At 43.6% G+C, this 19,962-nt stretch overlaps 1 protein-coding gene and 1 pseudogene across 2 annotated transcripts in view; one reads left to right on the plus strand and one right to left on the minus strand.

The window, feature by feature from the left end:
* Kdm2a (lysine demethylase 2A) overlaps positions 1 to 19,962 on the minus strand; it is a 99,177-nt gene that overhangs the window by 62,003 nt on the left and 17,212 nt on the right. The gene's annotated exons all lie outside the window — the stretch shown is intronic.
* Positions 12,606 to 13,263, plus strand: LOC150052310 (small ribosomal subunit protein eS8 pseudogene; annotated as a pseudogene).

Genomic DNA, 19,962 nt, shown 5'->3' on the forward strand with positions numbered 1-19,962 from the left:
AGTAGTACTGTGGCTCAAGTGGTATAGCACTAGCTTTGAGCTTTCTCCAGGACAGTGGCCAGGCCTGAACCTCAAGCCCTGGGACTGGCAGGAAGGAAAAAAAAAAAAAAGAGCTGGGAGTTTGGTCTAGTGGTAGAGTGCTTGCCTAGCACGCATGAAGATCAGTACCACATACACAGAAAAGCCAGAAATTGTGCTGTGGCTCAAGTGGTAGAACTCTATCCTCGAGAAAGCTCAAGGACTGAGTGCTAAGATCCCGAGTTCAAGCCCCAGGGGAAAAAAAAAAAGCTGGAGTAGGAACAGGCAGGAATTCTGCTTAGTTATCCAACCTCAGCAAAGAAATTAAAAATAAACATTTCCAGTCATTTCTTGACTGACTTATCAACCATGCTAAACATGTAACAGCTCAAACCTATTAAAAAAAATAAGATGGGCACTAGTGGCTTACATCTGTAATCTTAGCTACTCAGGAAGCTAAGAATCTAAAAGATCATAGTTTGGGGCTTGGCGTTTGGCCTAGTGATAGAGTACTTGTCTACCATGCAGGAAGACCCAGGTTCCATTCCTCTGTACAGGATACATAGAAGCTGGACATGGGCCCATTGCTTGGCTCATGCCTGTAATCCTATCTGCTCGGAAGGCTGAGATTTGAGGATCGCAGTTCAAAACCAGCCTAGGCACTAAAGACTAAAGACTCTTACTGCAATTAACCACCAAAAAAAAAAAAAAAAAAAAAATCAAAAGTTGGCGCTGTGGCTGTAGAAGTAGGGTGGTAGCCAAGAGCTCAAGAGCTCAAGAGAAAAAGCCAGAAGTAATGCTGTGGCTCAATTGGTACAGCTCTAACCGTGAGAAATTGCAAGAACAGTGCTCAGGCCCTGAGTTCAAGCTCCAGGATTGGCAAAAATTTTAAAAAGAAAAAAAGAGTGTGTGGGGGGGGAGGGAAATGGGTACCAAGACATGTGAAAGGGTATCAATGTACGTGAATTAATGCACCTTCTATCTGGCAAATATCATGTAACCCTTTTACTAATTACAATAAAAAAAAAAAAAGAAAAAGCTGGAAGTGGTGCTATAGCTCAAGTGGTAGAGCTCTAGTCTTGAGAAAGCCCAAGGACAGTGCTCACGCCCCAGGTTCAAGCCCCAGGACTGGCAATAAACAGACAAACTAACAAACAAATAAATCAATGATCATGGTTTTAAACTAGCCTAGGCAGTGAGTCCATGAGACTCTTATCCCCAATTAAGCACCAAATCAACAGGAAATGGAGCGATGGCTTAAGTGGCAGAACAGTAGCCTCAAGTAAAATAGCTCAATATCAGCACCCACTCTCTAAGCTCAAACTTAGCACCAGCACTAAAAAAATAAGCAAGACTGGTCTGGTCAACTTGCAATCATTTTTACAATTCCACCATACCATGAGTATTAGCTATATGTGTGTATTGGGCATATATATATATATATATATATATATATATATATGTAGGTATATTTTCCCATGTTCATCCAAGTCATTTGAGAGTAAGCTGCAAATACCATTGCCTTTTACTCCTAAATTAAGTATGTTATTACTTATTTATTTATTGTCAGTTGTGGAACGTGAACTCTGGACCAGAGAGTTGCCCTGAGCTCTTCAGCTCAAGTTTTGTTAACTGGAAATAGAGAGTCTCCTGACTTTCATTTCCAGACTGGCTTTGAACCTCGATCTCAGCCTCCTGAGTTGCTAGGGCTAGCATTACAGGTGTGAGCCACTGATGTCTGTTTTTTTTTTTTTTAACTGGTCTTCAAGCTTCAACTCAGGGCTCTGGTATCTGCCTCTGATCTTTCTTATTATTGTTGGTTATGGGCCTTGAACTCTGGGCCTGAGCGCTTTCACTGAGCTTTTCAGCTCAAGGCTACCACCCTATCCCTTGAGCCACAGCGTCACTTCTAGTTTTCTGGTGATTAATTGGAGGTAAGAGTCTCATGGACGGGGCCAGGAGTTTGGCCTAGTGGTTAAAATGCTTGCCTAGCATGCATGAAGACCAGGGTTCAATTCCTCGGTACCACATACATAGAAAAAAGGCGGAAGTGGTGCTGAGGCTCAAGTGGTAGAGCTCTAGCCTTGAGAAAGTCCAAGGACAGTGCTCAAGCCCTGAGCTCAAGCCCAGGACTGGCAAAAAAAAAGAGTCTCATGGACTTTAGTGCCTCGGCTGGCTTTGAACTAGAACTGCCATCCTCAGATTGCAGCATTCTGAGTAGCTAGGAATACAGGCATGAGCCACCATGTCCGGCTCTGTCCCTAAGCTTCTATTTGAAGCTTAGAGCCACTTGAGCCACAGTGCCATTTCTGACCTCATCTGTTTATGTGGTACCAAGACATCAAATGCAGGATTTCGGCTCTGTCCTGAGCTTCTATTTGAGCCACAGTGCCACTTCTGGCCTTATCTACTTATGTGGTACCAAGATACCAAACCCAGGATTTCTTGCATACTAAGAAAGCACTCTACTACTAAGCCATACTCCCAGCCCAAGTCTGTTATTTTCTAGCAATCAAAACATATTCTGAGTCACCTACCAAGCATAAAGCCCTGGGTTCAATTACTCAGAAAAAATAGGAAGTGGTGCTATGGCTCAAGCGGTATAATGGTAACCTTGGAAAGAGGCTCAGAGACAACACCCAGGTCCCAAGTTCAAGTCCCTGAACTGGGGTGAGGAGGGTGGCAACTCTGTAAACCAGAAGCACAACAAAAGAACATATGCTGCAATTCACCATATGTGATAAACAAGAAAACTCTGGAGGCTGAGAGTTTGGCCTAGTGGTAGAGTGCTTGCCTTGCATGCTCAAAGACTCGGGTTCGATTCCTTGGTATCACATACACAGAAAAAAAGCCAGAAGTGGTGATGTGGCTCAAGTGGTAGAGCTCTAGCCTTGAGAAAGCCCAAGGACAGCGCTCAGGCCCTGAATTCAGGCTCAGGACAAGAAGAAAGGAGGAAGAAGAAGAAAAAAGAAAAAGAAGGAAGAAGGAGGAAGAAGGGGGAGGAGGAAGAAGGAGAAAGGAGGAAAAGGAAAGCAAGCAAGCAAGCAGCAGCAATTGCTGCTTCCACCTGTAAGCCTAGCTACTCAGGAGGCTGAGATTTGAAGATCAAGGTTCAAAGTCAGCTTGGGCACAAAAGGACCTGAGACTCTTATCTTCAATTAAGTGGGGCTTGGCTCAAGGGTAGGGTGGTAGCCTTGAGCTAAAGAGCTCAGGGACAATGCCCAGGCCCACATCAAGCCCCATTACCCACCAAAAGAAAGAAAACTTTTCTCTGATGATGTCAGATAGAGGGATAAAGAGGACATTAAAAGTGGCACAAGGAAATTTTCCATGGGGATGAATTACTCTAGTCTGCATCTATCTTGTTTTGAACAGTGAGTGCTCATGCCATCAAATTCACCAAACTGAACATGGGAGAAGATCTCTGCAGGTTATTAGTTCCATGCCTTGGGTGTTTCTGCACATGCACATATGTGTATGAGTGTATGTGCACTGGAGATCAAACCTATAAGTGCCTCCTACATGCTAGGCAAGCACTCCACCACTGAGCTATGTTATGTATTCTACCCTACATTTCATTATTTTTAATCACTTTTTTTTAAAGGGGGTAAGACTATGTAAACATTTAGGTATTTCTCTACAGTAGGCATGGATGGCTTCTGACCAATCATTATAAAAGGAGCAGCAATTGGGAGGGATTTCATCTATAAAAGGTTAATACTGACGTAATAGTAATGTGTTCTTTCTTTTTTTTTTTGGAGGGGTGGTGCCAGTTCTGGGTCTTGAACTCAAGCCCTGGACTCTATCACTGAGAGCCTTTCTGTGCTCAAGGCTCTATCACTTGAACCACAACACCACTTCTCACTTTTTTTGTTTATGTGGTACTGAAGAATCAAACTCAAGGTTTCATGCATGTTAGGCAAACACTCTATCACTAAGCCACATTCCCAGCCCCGTGACTCTGTTTTCAAAAGTTCTAAGTATATGTGCACACATGATACTGGAGTTTGTACTTAGGACCTGTGCTTGGCTAGTCAACTTCTCTACAATTTTAACTACCCAGAATGCTTTTATTTTCCCCACTCTAATAGGCTCTTTCTTCCCAGATGGTCCCAGATGTTTCCTGAGTATCTGTGATGACAGGTCCACCACTACACCCAACTCTTAAATCACTGAGCTGAAAACTCCCCAACATTTTTCTCAGGCTCTCTTTGAACAGTAATTCTCCTGATCTTGGTCTCCTGAGCAGCCATGGACACAAATATAAACCGCAAAGCATAGCTTAAGAGTATATAAAGATGGGCACCAGTAGCTCATGCCTGCAATCTTACTCAGAGGCTGAGATCTGGTGATCACAATTCAAAGCCAACCCAGGCAGGCAGTTCATTAGACTTGTATCTCCAATTAACTACCAAAAAAATACCAAAGTAGTAATATTACAGAGCCACACAGATGACTGCAATGCTGACGTAAAGGGAAAGCAGACACAAGGAATACATAGTATTCCTTTTCTTGGGAGAGGTACGTCACAGGAATTGAACTCACACTTGTTAGGCAGGTGCTTTTACTGTAGAGCCTTGCCTCCAGTCAGGATTTTTGCTAGTAACTTTTGAAACAGGGTCTTACTTCCTTGCCACACACATACTCCTAGAAGCAACTTGTCTGCTAGGTTTCCTATGTGACCAAAATAACAATATAATATCTCGAATTGCTCTGTTGAGGTCCTTTAAACTTTTTTGTCCATGCTGGCCTTGAACCAATTGTTCCAATTTCACCCTTCCAACTAGCTATGATTTATAGGTGTGAGCCACCAGCATCCAACTATATTTAGAAGTTTAAAACTAAATCATAACACTTGAAGTCACTAGGGGAAAGGAAAGGAACTCACGAGTCAGGAAAAAGCTTCTGAGATAGTAGTTATTCCAAATCTTTCTTTAATTTCAGTGCTGGTAGCAGGGCTTAAACTCTGTGCTCAGACATTCTTCCTTAGGTAATCAGGATTACAGGAATAGGTACTTCTATATAGCCCAGTTAGCTTCAAACTCACTATCCTTCTGTTTCAGCTTCCCAAGTTCTAGTATTATAAGCATACACCTCCATATCCATCTTCCTTCTTTTTCTTTTCTTTTTTTTTCTGGTCAGTCATGGGGCTTGAACTCTGCGCCTGGACATCATCCCTGATCTCTTCAGCTCAAAGCTAGCACTCTACCACTTGAGCCATAGCACCACTTCTGATTTTCTGGAGGTTAATTCAGTATAGGACTATCACAAACGTTAGTGCCCTGGCTAGCTCTGAACCTTGATCCTAGATCTCAGCCTCCTGAGAAGCTAGGATTACAGTCTTGAGCCATAATGCCAGTCTCCATCTTGCATTTCCACTGGGCCTATAATCCTAGCTAGGGGTGTGTGTGTGTTCCTATAATCCTAGCTAGGGGTATGTGTGTGTGTGTGTGTGTGTTCCTAGCTACTCAGGAGGCTGAGATCTGAGGATGGCAGTTCAATGCCAGCTAGGGTACTCAAGTCCTTGAGACTCTTATATCTCCAGTTAACCAACAGAAAACGGAAGTGACACTGTGTCTCAAGAGGTAGGTGGTAGCTTTGAGCTGAAGAGCTCTGGGACAACACTCAGGCCCAGAGTTCAGGTAGCTTTTTTTTTTTTTTGCCAGTCCTGGGCTTGAGCTCAGGGCCTGAGCACTGTCCTTGGACTTTCTCAAGGCTAGAGCTCTACCACTTGAGCCTCAGCACCACTTCCGGCTTTTTTCCATATATGTGGTACCGAGGAATCAAACCCGGGTCTTCATGCATGCTAGGCAAGCACTTTAACCACTAGGCCAAACTCCCGGCCCTCAGGTAGCTTTTTGAATCCAGGAAGAGGGGGACAAAATGAACAATGCCCCCACACCCAAAATCACACAATTCATCAATATTATATTCAAAAGACTGATTAGGGCTGGGAGTTTGGCCTGGTGGTAGAGTGCCTGCCTAGTATGCACGAAGACCCGGCTTTGATTCCTTGGAATCACATCCAGAGAAAAAAAAGCCAGAAGTGGTGCTGTGGCTCAAGTAGTAGAGTTCTAGCCTTAAGAAAACCCAAGGACAGGGGCCGGGAGTTTGGCCTAGTGGTTAAAGTGCTTGCCTAGCATGCATGAAGACCCGGGTTCGGTTCCTCGGTACCACATACATAGAAAAAAGCTGGAAGTGGTGCTGAGGCTCAAGTGGTAGAGCTCTAGCCTTGAGAAAGTCCAAGGACAGTGCTCAGGCCCTGAGCTCAAGCCCAGGACTGGCAAAAAAAAAAAAAAAAAAGAAAACCCAAGGACAGTGCTCAGCCCCTGAGCTCAAAGCCCAGGATTGGCAGAAAAAAAAAAAATGATTAGCATAGAAAATTTTATAAATTTACCAAGTCCTTTATTTATTTATTTTTTTTGGCCAGTCGTGGGCTTAGCGCTTGAGCACTGTCCCTGGATTTTTTTCTCAAGGCTAGGGCTCTACCATTTGAGCCAGAGCACCACTTCTGGCTTTTTGCTACATATGTGGTACCGAGGAATTGAACCCGGGTCTTCGTGCATGCTAGGCAAGCACTCTACCACTAGGCCAAACTCCCGGCCCAAGGCCTTTATTTTTATCTCAAGTCACTTTCATTATCACATTTAATTACAGATTCAACAGGAGTCTTTTGTGGGTTTGTTGCTGGTACTAGGGATGGAACTCAGTTCTCCTTTCTAGGTAGGTATTTTATCATTTCAGTCATTCTCCAAGCTCAACTGGCATCTTTTAAAATATCAAGTTAGCCCTGTAAGTACAACTAACCAATAAAACCATTTCTATAATAGCATAGAAATAAGAATTTCAGCCAGTTAGTGGTAGAGTACTTGCCTAGCATGCACTAAGACCCGGGCTCAATTCCTCGGTACCACATAAACAGAAGAAAGCTGAAAGTGGTGCTGAGGCGAAAGTGGTAGAGCTCTAGCCTTGAGAAAGCTCAAGCCCAGGACTGGCAAAATAAATAAGAATGAGTTCCTACAAACTGAACACGAACTATTATTACACACCTCCTTTAAAATCTTGAAGCAAAGACTACCACAACTTGCAAAATTAACAGATTGACATGCAAATAAACGTAATCTTGCCATCCTATTAGCCAAAATCAATAATTTTTGTTGGTATGGATAGGTATACATACATATGCTAGTCCAAAAAAAAAAAAAATACAGGGACAGGAGTTTGGCCTAGTGGTAGAGTACTTGCCTAGCATGCACTAAGACCCACGTTCAATTCCTCAGTACCACATACTTAGAAAAAGCCAGAAGTGGTGCTAAGGCTCAAGTGGTAGAGCTCTAGCCTTGAGAAAAAGCCAAGGACAGCGCTCAGGCCCTGAGCTTATTACGCACAGGACTGGCAAAAAAAAAAAAATTACAACAAAACAAGACTGAGGACTGGGAATATGGCTTAGTGGTAGAGTGCTTGTTCAGCATACACGAAGCTGCTGGAAGTGGTGCTATGGCTCAAGTGGTAGAGTGCTAATCTTGAGAAAGCCCAAAGACAGTGCTCAAGCCCTGAGTTCCAGCCCCATGACTGCCCCCCCAAAAAACAAACAAACAAACAACCAGGGATTAACTAAGAGAGTTCACAGTTTAAAGAGTAGCAGCATTCAATTAACTTCTTAGTAGGTAAGAAAGAAGTAACAGGTCTGAAGAAAACCAAGTAATTGGTAATTAAAATATGATTTCTGCCAGCAATGGTGGCATACATCTGTAATTCTAGTGCTCAGGGTGCTGAGGAAGAAATATTGAGTTGCACACTAGACACCACTGCATAGCCTACCTCAGAAATAGTGTGTGTGTGTGCCTGTGTGTGTAATAATTTCTGAATTAGTGCTACCTAAACTTCATTGATGCTTCATGACATTAGCATAACCTAGTAAAATTTTTCAAAAGGAGACTAAATAAATTGGTAAAATAAATATGGTAATAGAGATGTGAAGGTTAATATAAATGAAAACATAAGCCCGCAATAAAGTTTCCAATTAACCACAAGAAAACAGGAAGTGGTACTGAGAGGCTCTAGGGGTAGGCGGTAGCCTTGAGCAAAAGCGGGCTCAGGAACAAGGCCAAGGCCCAGAGTCCAAGCCCCAGGACAGGGGGAAAAAAAAAATCCTGAGACTCTTTATCTCCAATGAACCACTAAAAAAACGGAATTGGCACTGTGGCTCAAGGAATAGGGAAGTAGCCCTGAACGGAAGAGCTCAGGGACAAAACCCAGGCCAAGAGTAGGGCAATAGTAGCCTCGAGCTGAAGAGCTCAAGGACAGTACCTAAGCCCAGAGTTCAAGCCCCACGACTGACCAAAAAAAAAAAAGTATATTCAACCTTATACAAACCACAGTATTCACTCTCAAATAGGGATACCACCCATCAATCAGGAACTCAAGCCAAGCATCTAGGAATCATTCACTTGTCTGGAATATCTAATAGGGTCACAAAGTCTATTCTATTCCAAAATGCCTCAAGTGACTGCTCTAGCTCCAAGCTTAGTGGCAAGACTTTTAGATTTTACTGGACTCTGCAATCCTTAAATTATCCTCCACAACATCCTCTAAAACTCCCACTCCCTCCCACCCCAAACTCAGAGCCTGAGCACTGTCCTTGAATAAATTTTGCTCAAGGCTAGCACTCTGTCACTTGAGCCACAGCACCACTTACTACTTTTTCTGTGTATGTGATACCGAGGGATTGAACCCAGGCCTTCATGCATGCTAGGCGAGCACCCTACCACTAGGTCACACTCCGGGTCCATCACTTCATCTTAATAAGTGGTAGTGTGCTCTCCTAGCATGCATGAAGCCCTAAGTTCCATTTCTCGGTATCACATAAACAGAGAAAGTCGGAAATGGTGCTTTAGCTCAAAGTGTACAGAAAAGCCCAAGGACAGTGCCCCGTGCCAGAGTTTAAGCCCCAGGACTGGCAAAAGAAAAAAAGGGGGGGAGGAGGGTGATCTTTTTTTAGAAACTCCAATTTTTTTTGTTTCTTCTATTTCAGAGTAAACTTAAAAACACACTGTTAAGCCAAAATAATAGAGGAAGTAAAGCTCTTAGCATATTGCCAAGCATAAACTATGCACTTGGAGAAAAAACAAAAAAACAACTTACTATTGTTTCCAACAATTAAGTGTGCAATTCCCTCTACAGGAAATAAATACCAACAATAATCAGCACTTTTTAGTCCACACAGACAACTTACACACATTACAATGAAGCAAATATTTTGTTATTACTAATGGTGATCAAGGGGTTTCATCTCGGACTGGGCACTAAGCCTGAGCTCTTTTTGTCCAAGGCTTAGAGCTAGGGTGCCACCACCCATTTTCTGAAGGTTAACTGGAGTGTCAAGGACTTTCCTGCCCAGGAAAGTGGTGGTTTTGAATCTCTATCCTCGGATCTCAGCCTCAAGAATAGCTAGGATTACAGGTAAGAACCACGAGCACATTACTGAAGCAAATGCTTACCGCTGGGGGGGGGGAGGGAAATACATATATATACATTCCTTCCTTTGAGAATTAGAGTTGTGGCTTAAACAGTAGAGCCCCAGGTTAACAAGTACCAGGCCCTGAGTTCAAATCACAATCCAATTTTAAAAAAAGAAAAAAAGGTCCTCATTTAGGAGAGATGTTTACTGCTGTTATCCCCCTCCTCCAAAAAAAGCAATCTTTACTTTTGATACTTTTTTACTCATCTGTCCAAAGCAACCTTTACTTCTGATTTTTTTTTTTAATTTCAATCTGTCTACTCCTTTCATTAAGGAGAAAACATTCAAAGCCAAGAGTGTGGCCTTGTGGAAGAATGTTTGCCTAGCATTCTCAAAGCCCTGGATTTGATTATTTGGTACCACATACACAGAAAAAGCCAGAAGTGGCACTGTGGTTCAAGTGGTAGAGTGCTAGCCTTGAGAAAGCTCAAGGACAATGGCAATACATAAGCCCTGAGTTCAAGCTCCCAGGAATGGTTTTAAAAAAAAAAAAAAAGCTGGGGCTGGGAGTTTGGCCTAGTGGTAGAGTGCCTGCCTAGCATGCACGAAGACACGAATTCAATTCCTCAGTACCACATACACAGAAAAAGCCAGAATGGTGTGGTGGCTCAGGGTAGAACACTAGCCTTGAGGAAAGCCCAAGGACAGTGCTCAGGCCCTGAGCTCAAGCCCAGGACTGGCAAGAAAAAAAAAAAAAAAAAGTACCTATATAAGCTGGGAATGTGGTTTAGTGTTTCAGTAGCCCTGGGTTCCATTCCTCAGTACCACACACACAGAAAAATGTATCATTGTGGCTCAAGTGGTACAGCACTAGCATTGAGCAAAAGCTCAGGAACAGTGCTCAGGTCCTGAGTTCAAGACCCAGGATCGGCAAAAAAAAATTAAAACATTTAAAAAAATTTAAAAAACATATGCTAGATATATATGCTTACATATTAACATACTGTTTATGTAAGAAGCATTAAGAAACTACTGTAGGGGCTGGGAGCGTGGCCTAGTGATAGAGTGCTTGCTTAGTATGCACAAAGCCCTGGTTTTCATTCCTTGTTACCACATACACAGAAAAGGCCAGAAGTGTGCTGGGGCTCAAGTGGTAGAATGCTAGCCTTGAGAAAGCCCAAGGACAATGTCCAGGTTGTGAGCTCAAGCTCCAGGACAAAGCGAAAGAAAGAAAGAAAGAAAGAAAGAAAGAAAGAAAGAAAGAAAGAAAGAAAGAAAGAAAGAAAGAAGGAAGGAAGGAAGGAAGGAAGGAAGGAAGGAAGGAAGGAAGGAAGGAAGGAAGGAAGGAAGGAAGGAAGGAAGGAAGGAGAAAGAAAGAAAGAAAGAAAGAAAGAAAGAAAGAAAGAAAGAAGGAAGGAAGGAAGGAAGGAAGGAAGGAGAGAAAGAAAGAAAGAAAGAAAGAAAGAAAGAAAGAAAGAAAGAAAGAAAGAAAGAAAGGAAGGAAGGAAGGAAGGAAGGAAGGGGCCGGGAGTTTGGCCTAGTGGTTAAAGTGCTTGCCTAGCATGCACAAAGACCCGGGTTCGATTCCTTGGTACCACATACATAGAAAAAAGCCAGAAGTGGTGCTGAGGCTCAAGTGGCAGAGCTCTAGCCTTGAGAAAGTCCAAGGACAGTGCTCAGGCCCTGAGCTCAAGCCCAGGACTGGCAAAAAAAAAAAAAAGAAAGAAAGAAAGAAAGAAAGGAAGGAAGGAAGGAAGGAAGGAAGGAAGGAAGGAAGGAAAAGAGAAAAAAAGAAAAGAAAAAGTGCTTTGAAATGGCTCCTGCCTGTGATCCTAGCTATTCAGGAGGCTGGAATCAGAGGATCAAGATCAGCCTTGAGCTGAAGAGGAGCTCAGGGACAGCACCCCAGCTGAGTTCAAGCCCCATGACCCACCAAAAAAAGAAAAAGAAAGAAAAAAAGAAAGTACTATATACTCTCTCTGATTCAAAGATACTGTAGTTACCTATATAACTACTATCAGACTTTTTGATTTTTGCTGGTTCTTATGCTTGAACTTAGGGTCTAAGTATTGTCCCTGAGTTTTTTTTCCTCAAAGCTAGTAGTGCTCTAAACCCTGAACCATACATTTCCAGCTTTTAGGCAGTTAAATGGAAATAAGTCTCATGGACTTTTCTGCCCAAGCTGGCTGCAATCCTCAGATCTCAGCCTCCTGAGGAGCTAGTATTACAAGGCATGACCCACTGGGTAACTAGCAGTAAATATTTTATGTAATCAAATTAGGATACATACATATATATATATGAAAAAGTCTGGATTGTTGCTTGTTTGGTTTGGTTTTGAGTTGAGGTGGGTTCTTGCTATGTTACCACAGCTGGCCTCATATTTATAGGCTCAAATGATCTTCCTGCTTCAACCTCCTAAGTAGTTCGGAATATGTCGACACCATTTTACAGGAAAACAAGTTTTTAAAACAATTTTTAGCCATAAAGTTTGAAATTAGTTATTTGAGCCGGGTGCGGTGGCTCACGTCTGTCATCCTAGCTACTCAGGAGGCTCTGATCTGAGGATCAAGGTTCAAAGCCAACCAGGCACAAAAGGACCTGAGACTCTTATCTCCAATTAACCTCTAGGAAAATGGGAAGTGGAGTTTGGCTCAATGGTAGGGCAGTAACCTTGAGCTGAAGAGCTCAGGGACAGTGCCCAGGCCAAGTTCAATCCCCATGACTTCTCCCCCCCCCCCCCAAAAAAAGTAGCTATTATTTTAAAATAGAAAAACAGACAATTTCCGGTGGCTCTCAAACTTATAATATTAGAATCCTCTTGCTGGTCTACTATGTCTAAGGATCATTAGGTTCAAAGCCAGGGAGGGAGGGAAGGACTTGGAAGCATGGCTCAAATGGAAGAATGCCACACAAGTGAAAGAGTCAGTTATGGAGTTCTCAATCTCAGGGAAGGGAAGAGAAGGGAAAGGAAGGGAGGGAAGAGAATAATGTATAGCCCTAGTGGTACCACTGCTATGTAATCACTGTTAGTTTCTTAGTTTTTTCTTTTTATTGTGGTACTTCAGTATCATTCAACTCAGGGTCTAACACTGTCACCTTGCTTTTTCACTCAAGAATAGAGTCTATGACTCTTTCCAGCCAGCGCCGAGCGATAGGCATCTCTTGGGACAACTGGCACAAGCGCCGCAAGACCGGGGGCAAGAGGAAGCCCTACCACAAGAAGCAGAAGTATGAGCTGGGACGCCCTGCTGCCAACAACACTAAGAATGGCCCCCGTCGCATACACACAGTCCGAGTTCAGGGCAGCAACAAGAAATATCTCGCTCTGAGGTTGGATGTGGGCAACTTTTCCTGGGGATCTGAGTGTTGTACTGATAAAACAAGGATCATTGATGTTGTCTACAATGTATCCAATAAATAGCTGGTCCACACCAAGACCCTGGTGAAAAACTGCATAGTGCTCATCCACAGCACACTCTACCAGCTGTGGTATGAATCCCACTATGCGATGCCCCTGGGCCGCAAGAAGGGGGCCAAGCTGACTCCTGAAGAGGAAGAGATTTTAAACAAAAAGCGATCCAAGAAAATTTAGAAGAAATATGATGAAAGAAAAAAAGAATGCCAAGATTAGCAGTCTTTTGGAGGAGAAATTCCAGTAGGGCAAGCTTCTTGCCTGCATTGCATCCAGACCAGGCCAGTGTGGCCAAGCAGATGGCTATGTGCTAGAAGGCAAGGAGCTGGAAGTCTATCTGAGGAAGATCAAGGCCCAGAAAGGCAAATAAAGTCATCTACCATCCTTAGTAATAAAGGTGTTTATTGTTCTAAAAAAAAGAATAGAGTCTATGGCCAGGAGTTTGGCCTACTGGGAGAGTGCTTGCCTAACATGCAAAAAGACCTGGGTTTTGGGGCTGTGAGTTTGGCCTAGTGGTAGAGTGCTTGCCTAGCATGCATGAAGACCCAGGTTCGATTCCTCGGTACTACATACATAGAAAAAAGCCAGAAGTGGTGCTGAGTCTCACGTGGTAGAGCTCTAGCCTTGAGAAAGTCCAAGGACAGTGCTTAAGCCCTGAGCTCAAGCCCAGGACTGGCAAAAAAAAAAAAAAAGACCTGGGTTTAACTCTTCAGTACCACATACATAGCAAAAGCCTAAAGTATGCTATGGCTCAACTGGTAGAGTTCTGGCTCTAACTCAGGCCCCTGAGTTCAAGCCACAGGACTAGCACACACACACACACAAAAAAGCCAGAAGCAGGGGCCAGGAGTTTGGCCTAGTGGTAGAGTGCTTGCCTAGCATGCATGAAGACCCAGGTTCGATTCCTCGGTACCACATACATAGAAAAAAGCCAGAAGTGGTGCTGAGTCTCACGTGGTAGAGCTCTAGCCTTGAGAAAGTCCAAGGACAGTGCTTAAGCCCTGAGCTCAAGCCCAGGACTGGCAAAAAAAAAAAAAAAGACCTGGGTTTAACTCTTCAGTACCACATACATAGCAAAAGCCTAAAGTATGCTATGGCTCAACTGGTAGAGTTCTGGCTCTAACTCAGGCCCCTGAGTTCAAGCCACAGGACTAGCACACACACACACACAAAAAAGCCAGAAGCAGGGGCCAGGAGTTTGGCCTAGTGGTAGAGTGCTTGCCTAGCATGCAGGAAGACCTGGGTTCGATTCCTCAGTACCACATACATAGAAAAAAGCCGGAAGTGGTGCTGAGGCTCAAGTGGTAGAGCTCTAGCCTTGAGAAAGTCCAAGGACAGTGCTCAGGCCCTGAGCTCAAGCCCAGGACTAGCCAAAAAAAAAAAAAAAAAAAAAAAAAAAAAAGCCAGAAGCAACACTGTGGCTCAAGTAGTACAGTGCTAGCCTTGAGCAAAGGAAGCTCAGGGACAGTGCTCAGGCTCTCAGATCAAGCCTCAGGACTGGCAAAAAAAAAAAAAAAAAAGGTTATAAGATTGTATAACTGTTAAAATCTGACATTTTTGTCTCCTTTTAAATTCCAAGGAAAGATCTTGATACTGTCTACAAGACAAAGGACTATCAGTTCATTTGCCTTACAATAAATACTCATGCCAGCTATCAGAAAACTTCATTTTCCATTATCAAGAAGGAACCAAAGGATAAAACTTATTATGAAAGTAGCCTAAAGCCAGAAGTGGTGTTGTGGCTCAAGTAGTAGAGCACTAGCCTTGAGAAAAGCCCAAGGACAGTGCTCAGACTCTGAGTTTATGTCCCAGGACTGGGAAAGAAGAAAAGAAACGAAAAGAAAAAAGAAGAAAGCCAGTGAGCATGCCTGGTGAGCATGGTATAAGAACAAAGGTAACTGGGGACTGAAGTTAGGTAGGTTGTTTGTTTTTTGGTGGGTCATGGGACTTAAATCTCTGAGCCTGGGTGTTGTCCCTGAGCTCTTCAGCTCAGTACTACCACCCTCCTCCTGGATCCCCAGCACTACTTCTGGCATCTAGTGGTTAACTGGAGATAAGAGTGTCAAGGACTGGGGCCGGGAGTTTGGCCTAGTGGTTAAAGTGCTTGCCTAGCATGCATGAAGACCTGGGTTCGATTCCTCGGTACCACATACATAGAAAAAAAGCCGGAAGTGGTGCTGAGGCTCAAGTGGTAGAGCGCTAGCCTTGAGAAAGTCCAAGGCCAGTGTTCAGGCCCTGAGCTCAAGCCCAGGACTGGCAAAAAAAAAAAAAAAAAAAAAGAGTGTCAAGGACTTATAGTGCCCAGGCTGGTTTTGTACTACCATGATCCTCAGATCTCAGCCTTCTGAGTAGCTAGGATTATAGTAGGCATGAGCCACCAAGCCCAGCTTGATGTTACAGTTTTTTGGGTAGTGTCTATCTTGCAAGTATAAGGCCCTGTCCGCCCCCCACCCCCCCCCCCCAAAAAAGGAACCTGAAGGACTAGGAAAGATTGACAATCTAGTACCCTTTTTCTTCTAATGACCAGATAATCATGTTGAAATTATCAGCACTTTACCACAAAATAAACTAATTTTATTATATTCTGTCTTCATAAAATCATACATTCACTTAACCAATCAATAATATGGATCTTGATGCAAAAGATACTATGCTATGTATGTGCCAGGAAGAGTATAGCCCAAACCTAAGGTCAGATCAGCTGTGGTTTTGTATACCTGTAATCCCAGCTACTCAAGAGATAGACAGGAACTAAGTCTCTTGGGCCCATCTTAGGCAAAAGCACAAAATCTATCTGAAAAATAAACTAAAGCATATAGGCTGAGTGCATGGTTCCATTGGCTGCACAAGATGCAGCCAGTGCCAGTGACTCATGCCTGTAATCCCAGCTGCTCAGGAAGCTGAGATCTGAGGATCATATTCAAGGCCATGAAAGCGCATGAGATCTCCAGAAGTGGCACTGTGACTCAAAGTGTTAGAGAGGTAGCATTGAGCAGAAGATCATGGGGACAGCCCCAGGCCCTGAATTCAAGCCCCAGGACTGGAAAAACAAAAAACAAACAACAACAACAACAAAAAAAACGCTAAATGTATGGCTGGGGATGCAGCTCAGTGGTAGACAGCAGGGTAAACAGCATGCTTCACATGTATAAGCAGAAGAAAGAAAAAAAGCCTCATATTCCTGTAACTACAAGTCACATAAGAGGAAGCTTGAGAAGTCATACTTATATATACATTTTTCTTTCTTTTCTTTTTGTTTTCTTTTTTGACCAGTCTTGAGGCCTGAACTCAAAGCCTAGGGACTGCCCTTAAGGCATTTTTTGCTCAAGGCTACTGCTCTGCCACTTGAGCTTCAGCACCACTTCCAGCTTTTTCTGTGTATGTGGTACTGAGGAATTGAACCCAGGGCTTCATGCATGCTAAGTAAGCACTCTAACCACTAGGCAACACTCTACTCACCCAATACATTTGATAAACCAACATCTGTGACATTATGTTGTAAACAGTCTTCAGATTATCTCCTCTTTTGTATGTGTATCCTGTCAAGAGCTTGGACTGAAGCGTTACTCACATTTTTTCTTTTTCTTTTTTTTGCCAGTCCTGTGGCTTGTACTCAGGGCCTGGGCACTGTCTCTGAACTTTTCTTGGTCAAGGATAGGATTCTATCACTTGAGCCATAGCACCACGTCTGGCTTTTTCTGTGTATGTGGTAGTGAGGAATTGAATCCAGGGCATCATGCATGCTAGGCAAGCACTCTACCACTAAGTCACATACCCAGGTCAAAGCTTTGCACTCTTGCTCTGCATGCATGTGTGTGTGTGTGCATGTGTACATGCGTGCATGTGTACCAGTCAGGGGGCTTGAACTCTGGGCCTGAAGCTGTCCCTGAGCTCTTCAGCATAAGACTGATGTCCTACCCCTTGGGCCACAGTGCCACTTGCAGTTTTCTGGTGGTTAATTGGAGATAAGAGTCCCTTGGACTTTAGTGCCCAGGCTAGCTTTGAACCACTGGCCTGAGCCACCTTCCCTTGGCTTTCTTGCTCTGTTTTGTTCACAGATCATACTCTTAGTCTCAACGATTTTTCTGCCCAGCCTGGGTTAGAACAGTGACCCTTAGATCTGTCTTCTGGATACCTAGAATTACAGTTTTAACTTTATCTCCTAATTCTATTATCAGTTTTTAAAACAATACTATTACAACCTATCTGAATCACTGCAATGTTCTAACAGGCCTCCCCAGGGCTATGATCCTTCCTCTACTATTCAGCCACTGATATCATCCCAAACATACTACTCAAACTGCTCAATAATATTCCCACTGTGTTTATGATAACACCTTATTTAACATCATTCTGACTACCCATCAAGATTCCAAATCTGAGCCAGCACAGATGGCCACACCTGTAATCTTAGCTGCTCAGGAGGCTACGATCTGAGAATTGTGGTTCAAAGCCGGTCGGAAATGAAAGTCCAGAAGACTCACATCTCCCATTAACCACTACAAAAACAAAATAAAACAAAACAAAAAAACAGGAAATGGCACTGTGGCTCAAGGGGAAGGGCTCAGGACAGGTGCCCAGGCCAAGTGTCAAGTCCTACAACAGAGAGGGGGGCAGAGGGAGGGATGAAAGAGAGGACAAAACGAGTGGTGGCTCAAGCCTATGCTATGTACTTGCCAGGAAGAGTATAGCCCAAACCTAAGGTCAGATCAGCTGTGGTTTTGCATACCTGTAATCCCAGCTACTCAAGAGATAGGAGACAGGAACTAAGTCTCTTAGGCCAGTCCTAGGCAAGCAAAAGTACAAAATCTATCTGAAAAATAAACTAAAGCATATAGGCTGAGTGCATGGTTCCCTTGGCTGCACAAGGTGCAGCTGGGTGCCAAGGTTCAAAGTCAGCCCAGGCACAAAAGGACAGGAGACTCTTATCTCCAATTAACCTATTGAAAATGGGAAATGGGGCTTGACTCAGGGGAAGGGTGGTAGCCCTGAGCTAAAATCTCAGGGACACCACCCAAGCCCAGAGGTAGGGCAGTAGCCTTGAGCTGAAGAGCTCAGGAACGGCAACTAGGCTGAGTTCAACCCCCATCTCTCTCTCCCTCTCTCTCTCTCTCTCTCTCTCTCTCTCTCTCTCTCTCTCACACTCACACACACACACACACACACACACGCTCGGAAGGAAGGAATCAATCCAATCTATGTCTCTGCTCACATCCCTGCTATTTGTTTGTTTTGTTTTGAGTGGTTCATAGTTCTCTTCAACTTGAATTTTTTTTTTTGATACCAAGGCTCATGCATGTAATCCTAGCTACTTAGGATGCTGAGATCTGGGAATCTCTGTTCAAAGACAACTCTAGGCAGGCTGCAAGTGCAACTGTGACTCAAGTAGTAGAGTACTAGACCAGAGCACAAAAGTCAGGGACCACAGCCAGGCCCTGAGCTAGAGTCCCAGGACCAGTACTAAAAAAGAAAAAATTCCAGTTTGCCTAGTTACCTCTTACCCTTAAGACCTTTCTAAGCCCACCATTAAAATCTAGATTATGGTACCCTCTTATAAGCAATTTACCGAATGGTTTATCGGAGGAGGAGGAGGAAGAGGGAGGAAGAGGAGGGAGGAGGAGGGGGGCGGAGGAGGGAGGGGGAAGGAGGAGGAAGGAGAAGGAGGGAAGAGGAGGGAGGAGAAGAAGAGAGGGAGAGAACACACTTTTTTTTATTTTTGTGGGACTTGAACTCTAGGCTTGGGCATTGTCCCTGAGCTCCTCACCTCAAGGCTACTGCCCTGCCCCTTGAGCCTGGGTACCACTTCTTGTTTTCTGGTGGTTAACTGGAAAGAAGAGCCTCAAGGACTTTAGTTCCTGGGCTGGCTTTGAACTGCAATCTTCAGATCTCAGCTTCCTGATTAGCTAGGATTACAGGTGTGAGCCACCACACTCACCAAAGAGAACACTTTCGAAGACTAATAATCAGAAATGCCTCCAAAATATTATTCAATGTCATCAAGGCGAAATTAGGTCCAGTTTAAATAAATCTCCACCAGAACTCCTGGTGTGTTCATACACAATTAGTAAGACTAAACGAAGATATTCTTAGGGGAGGAATACAAAGAAGTAAGACCTCTGAATATTTTAAACACTATTTATCACAACAAATTCCAAGAAATAGAAATACAGACTTTTCTGTTGGTGGTGGTAGTGGTAATGTTGTTTGCTTTTGTTTTATGTGTTTATTCTATCTTTTGTGGGGCAAAGGGGGGCAAAGAAATGAAAAGAGGAAGCCAAAAATGGTGGCTCATGCCATAATCCTAGCTACTCAGGAGGCTGAGTTCTGAGGATCAGGGTTCAAAGCCAGCAGAGGCACAAAGGGACCTGAAACTCTTATCTACAATTAACCTCTAGAAAATAGGAAATGGGGCTTGGCTCAAGGGTATGGTGGTACACTTGAGCTGAAGAGCTCAAGGACACCGTCCAGGACCAGGGGTAGAACGGTAGCCTTGAGCTGAAGAGCTCAGGGACAGCGCCCAGGCCGAGTCAAGCCCCATGACCCAGCACAAAAAAAAAAAAAATCCCACGTATGGCCTTTATGGTAACCTAAGTTTAATCCCACTTAAATGCAATTCCCCTTGCCAGTATTAGTAAGAATTAATGCTAACTCTTCCTGAATTCAGGAATCATGGTTTTTGATTTAAGCACCCACCAGTCACCTAGTTCTTTGTCAGTCCTTCACTGCCAATATGCTCTGATTTCAACTCTTCCTTGCCACATTTCCACTACTCATGTCCAAAACAGTGGTTCTCAAACCTTAACAATTATGTATCTAAACCATTTATCTCATTAAAAATACAGTGTACAATCTCTGGTGGCTGACATTTATATCCCTAACTATTCAGGAGGCTGAGAACTAGAAGATCTTTGTTTGAAGCCATCAACATGCAGAGAAGTTCACAAGACTCCATGTCCAGGTGGGAACAGTGGCTCACACTTGTAATCCTACTCAGGAGACTGAGGATCACAGTTCAACTCCAGCCCTGGCTCAGAAAGTTCATGAGACTCTTAAGTCCAATTAACCACCA

The sequence above is a fragment of the Megascapheus bottae genome, chromosome 16, assembly GCF_031878675.1.
Source record: "Megascapheus bottae isolate mThoBot1 chromosome 16, mThoBot2.hap1, whole genome shotgun sequence".
NCBI lineage: Eukaryota > Metazoa > Chordata > Mammalia > Rodentia > Geomyidae > Megascapheus > Megascapheus bottae.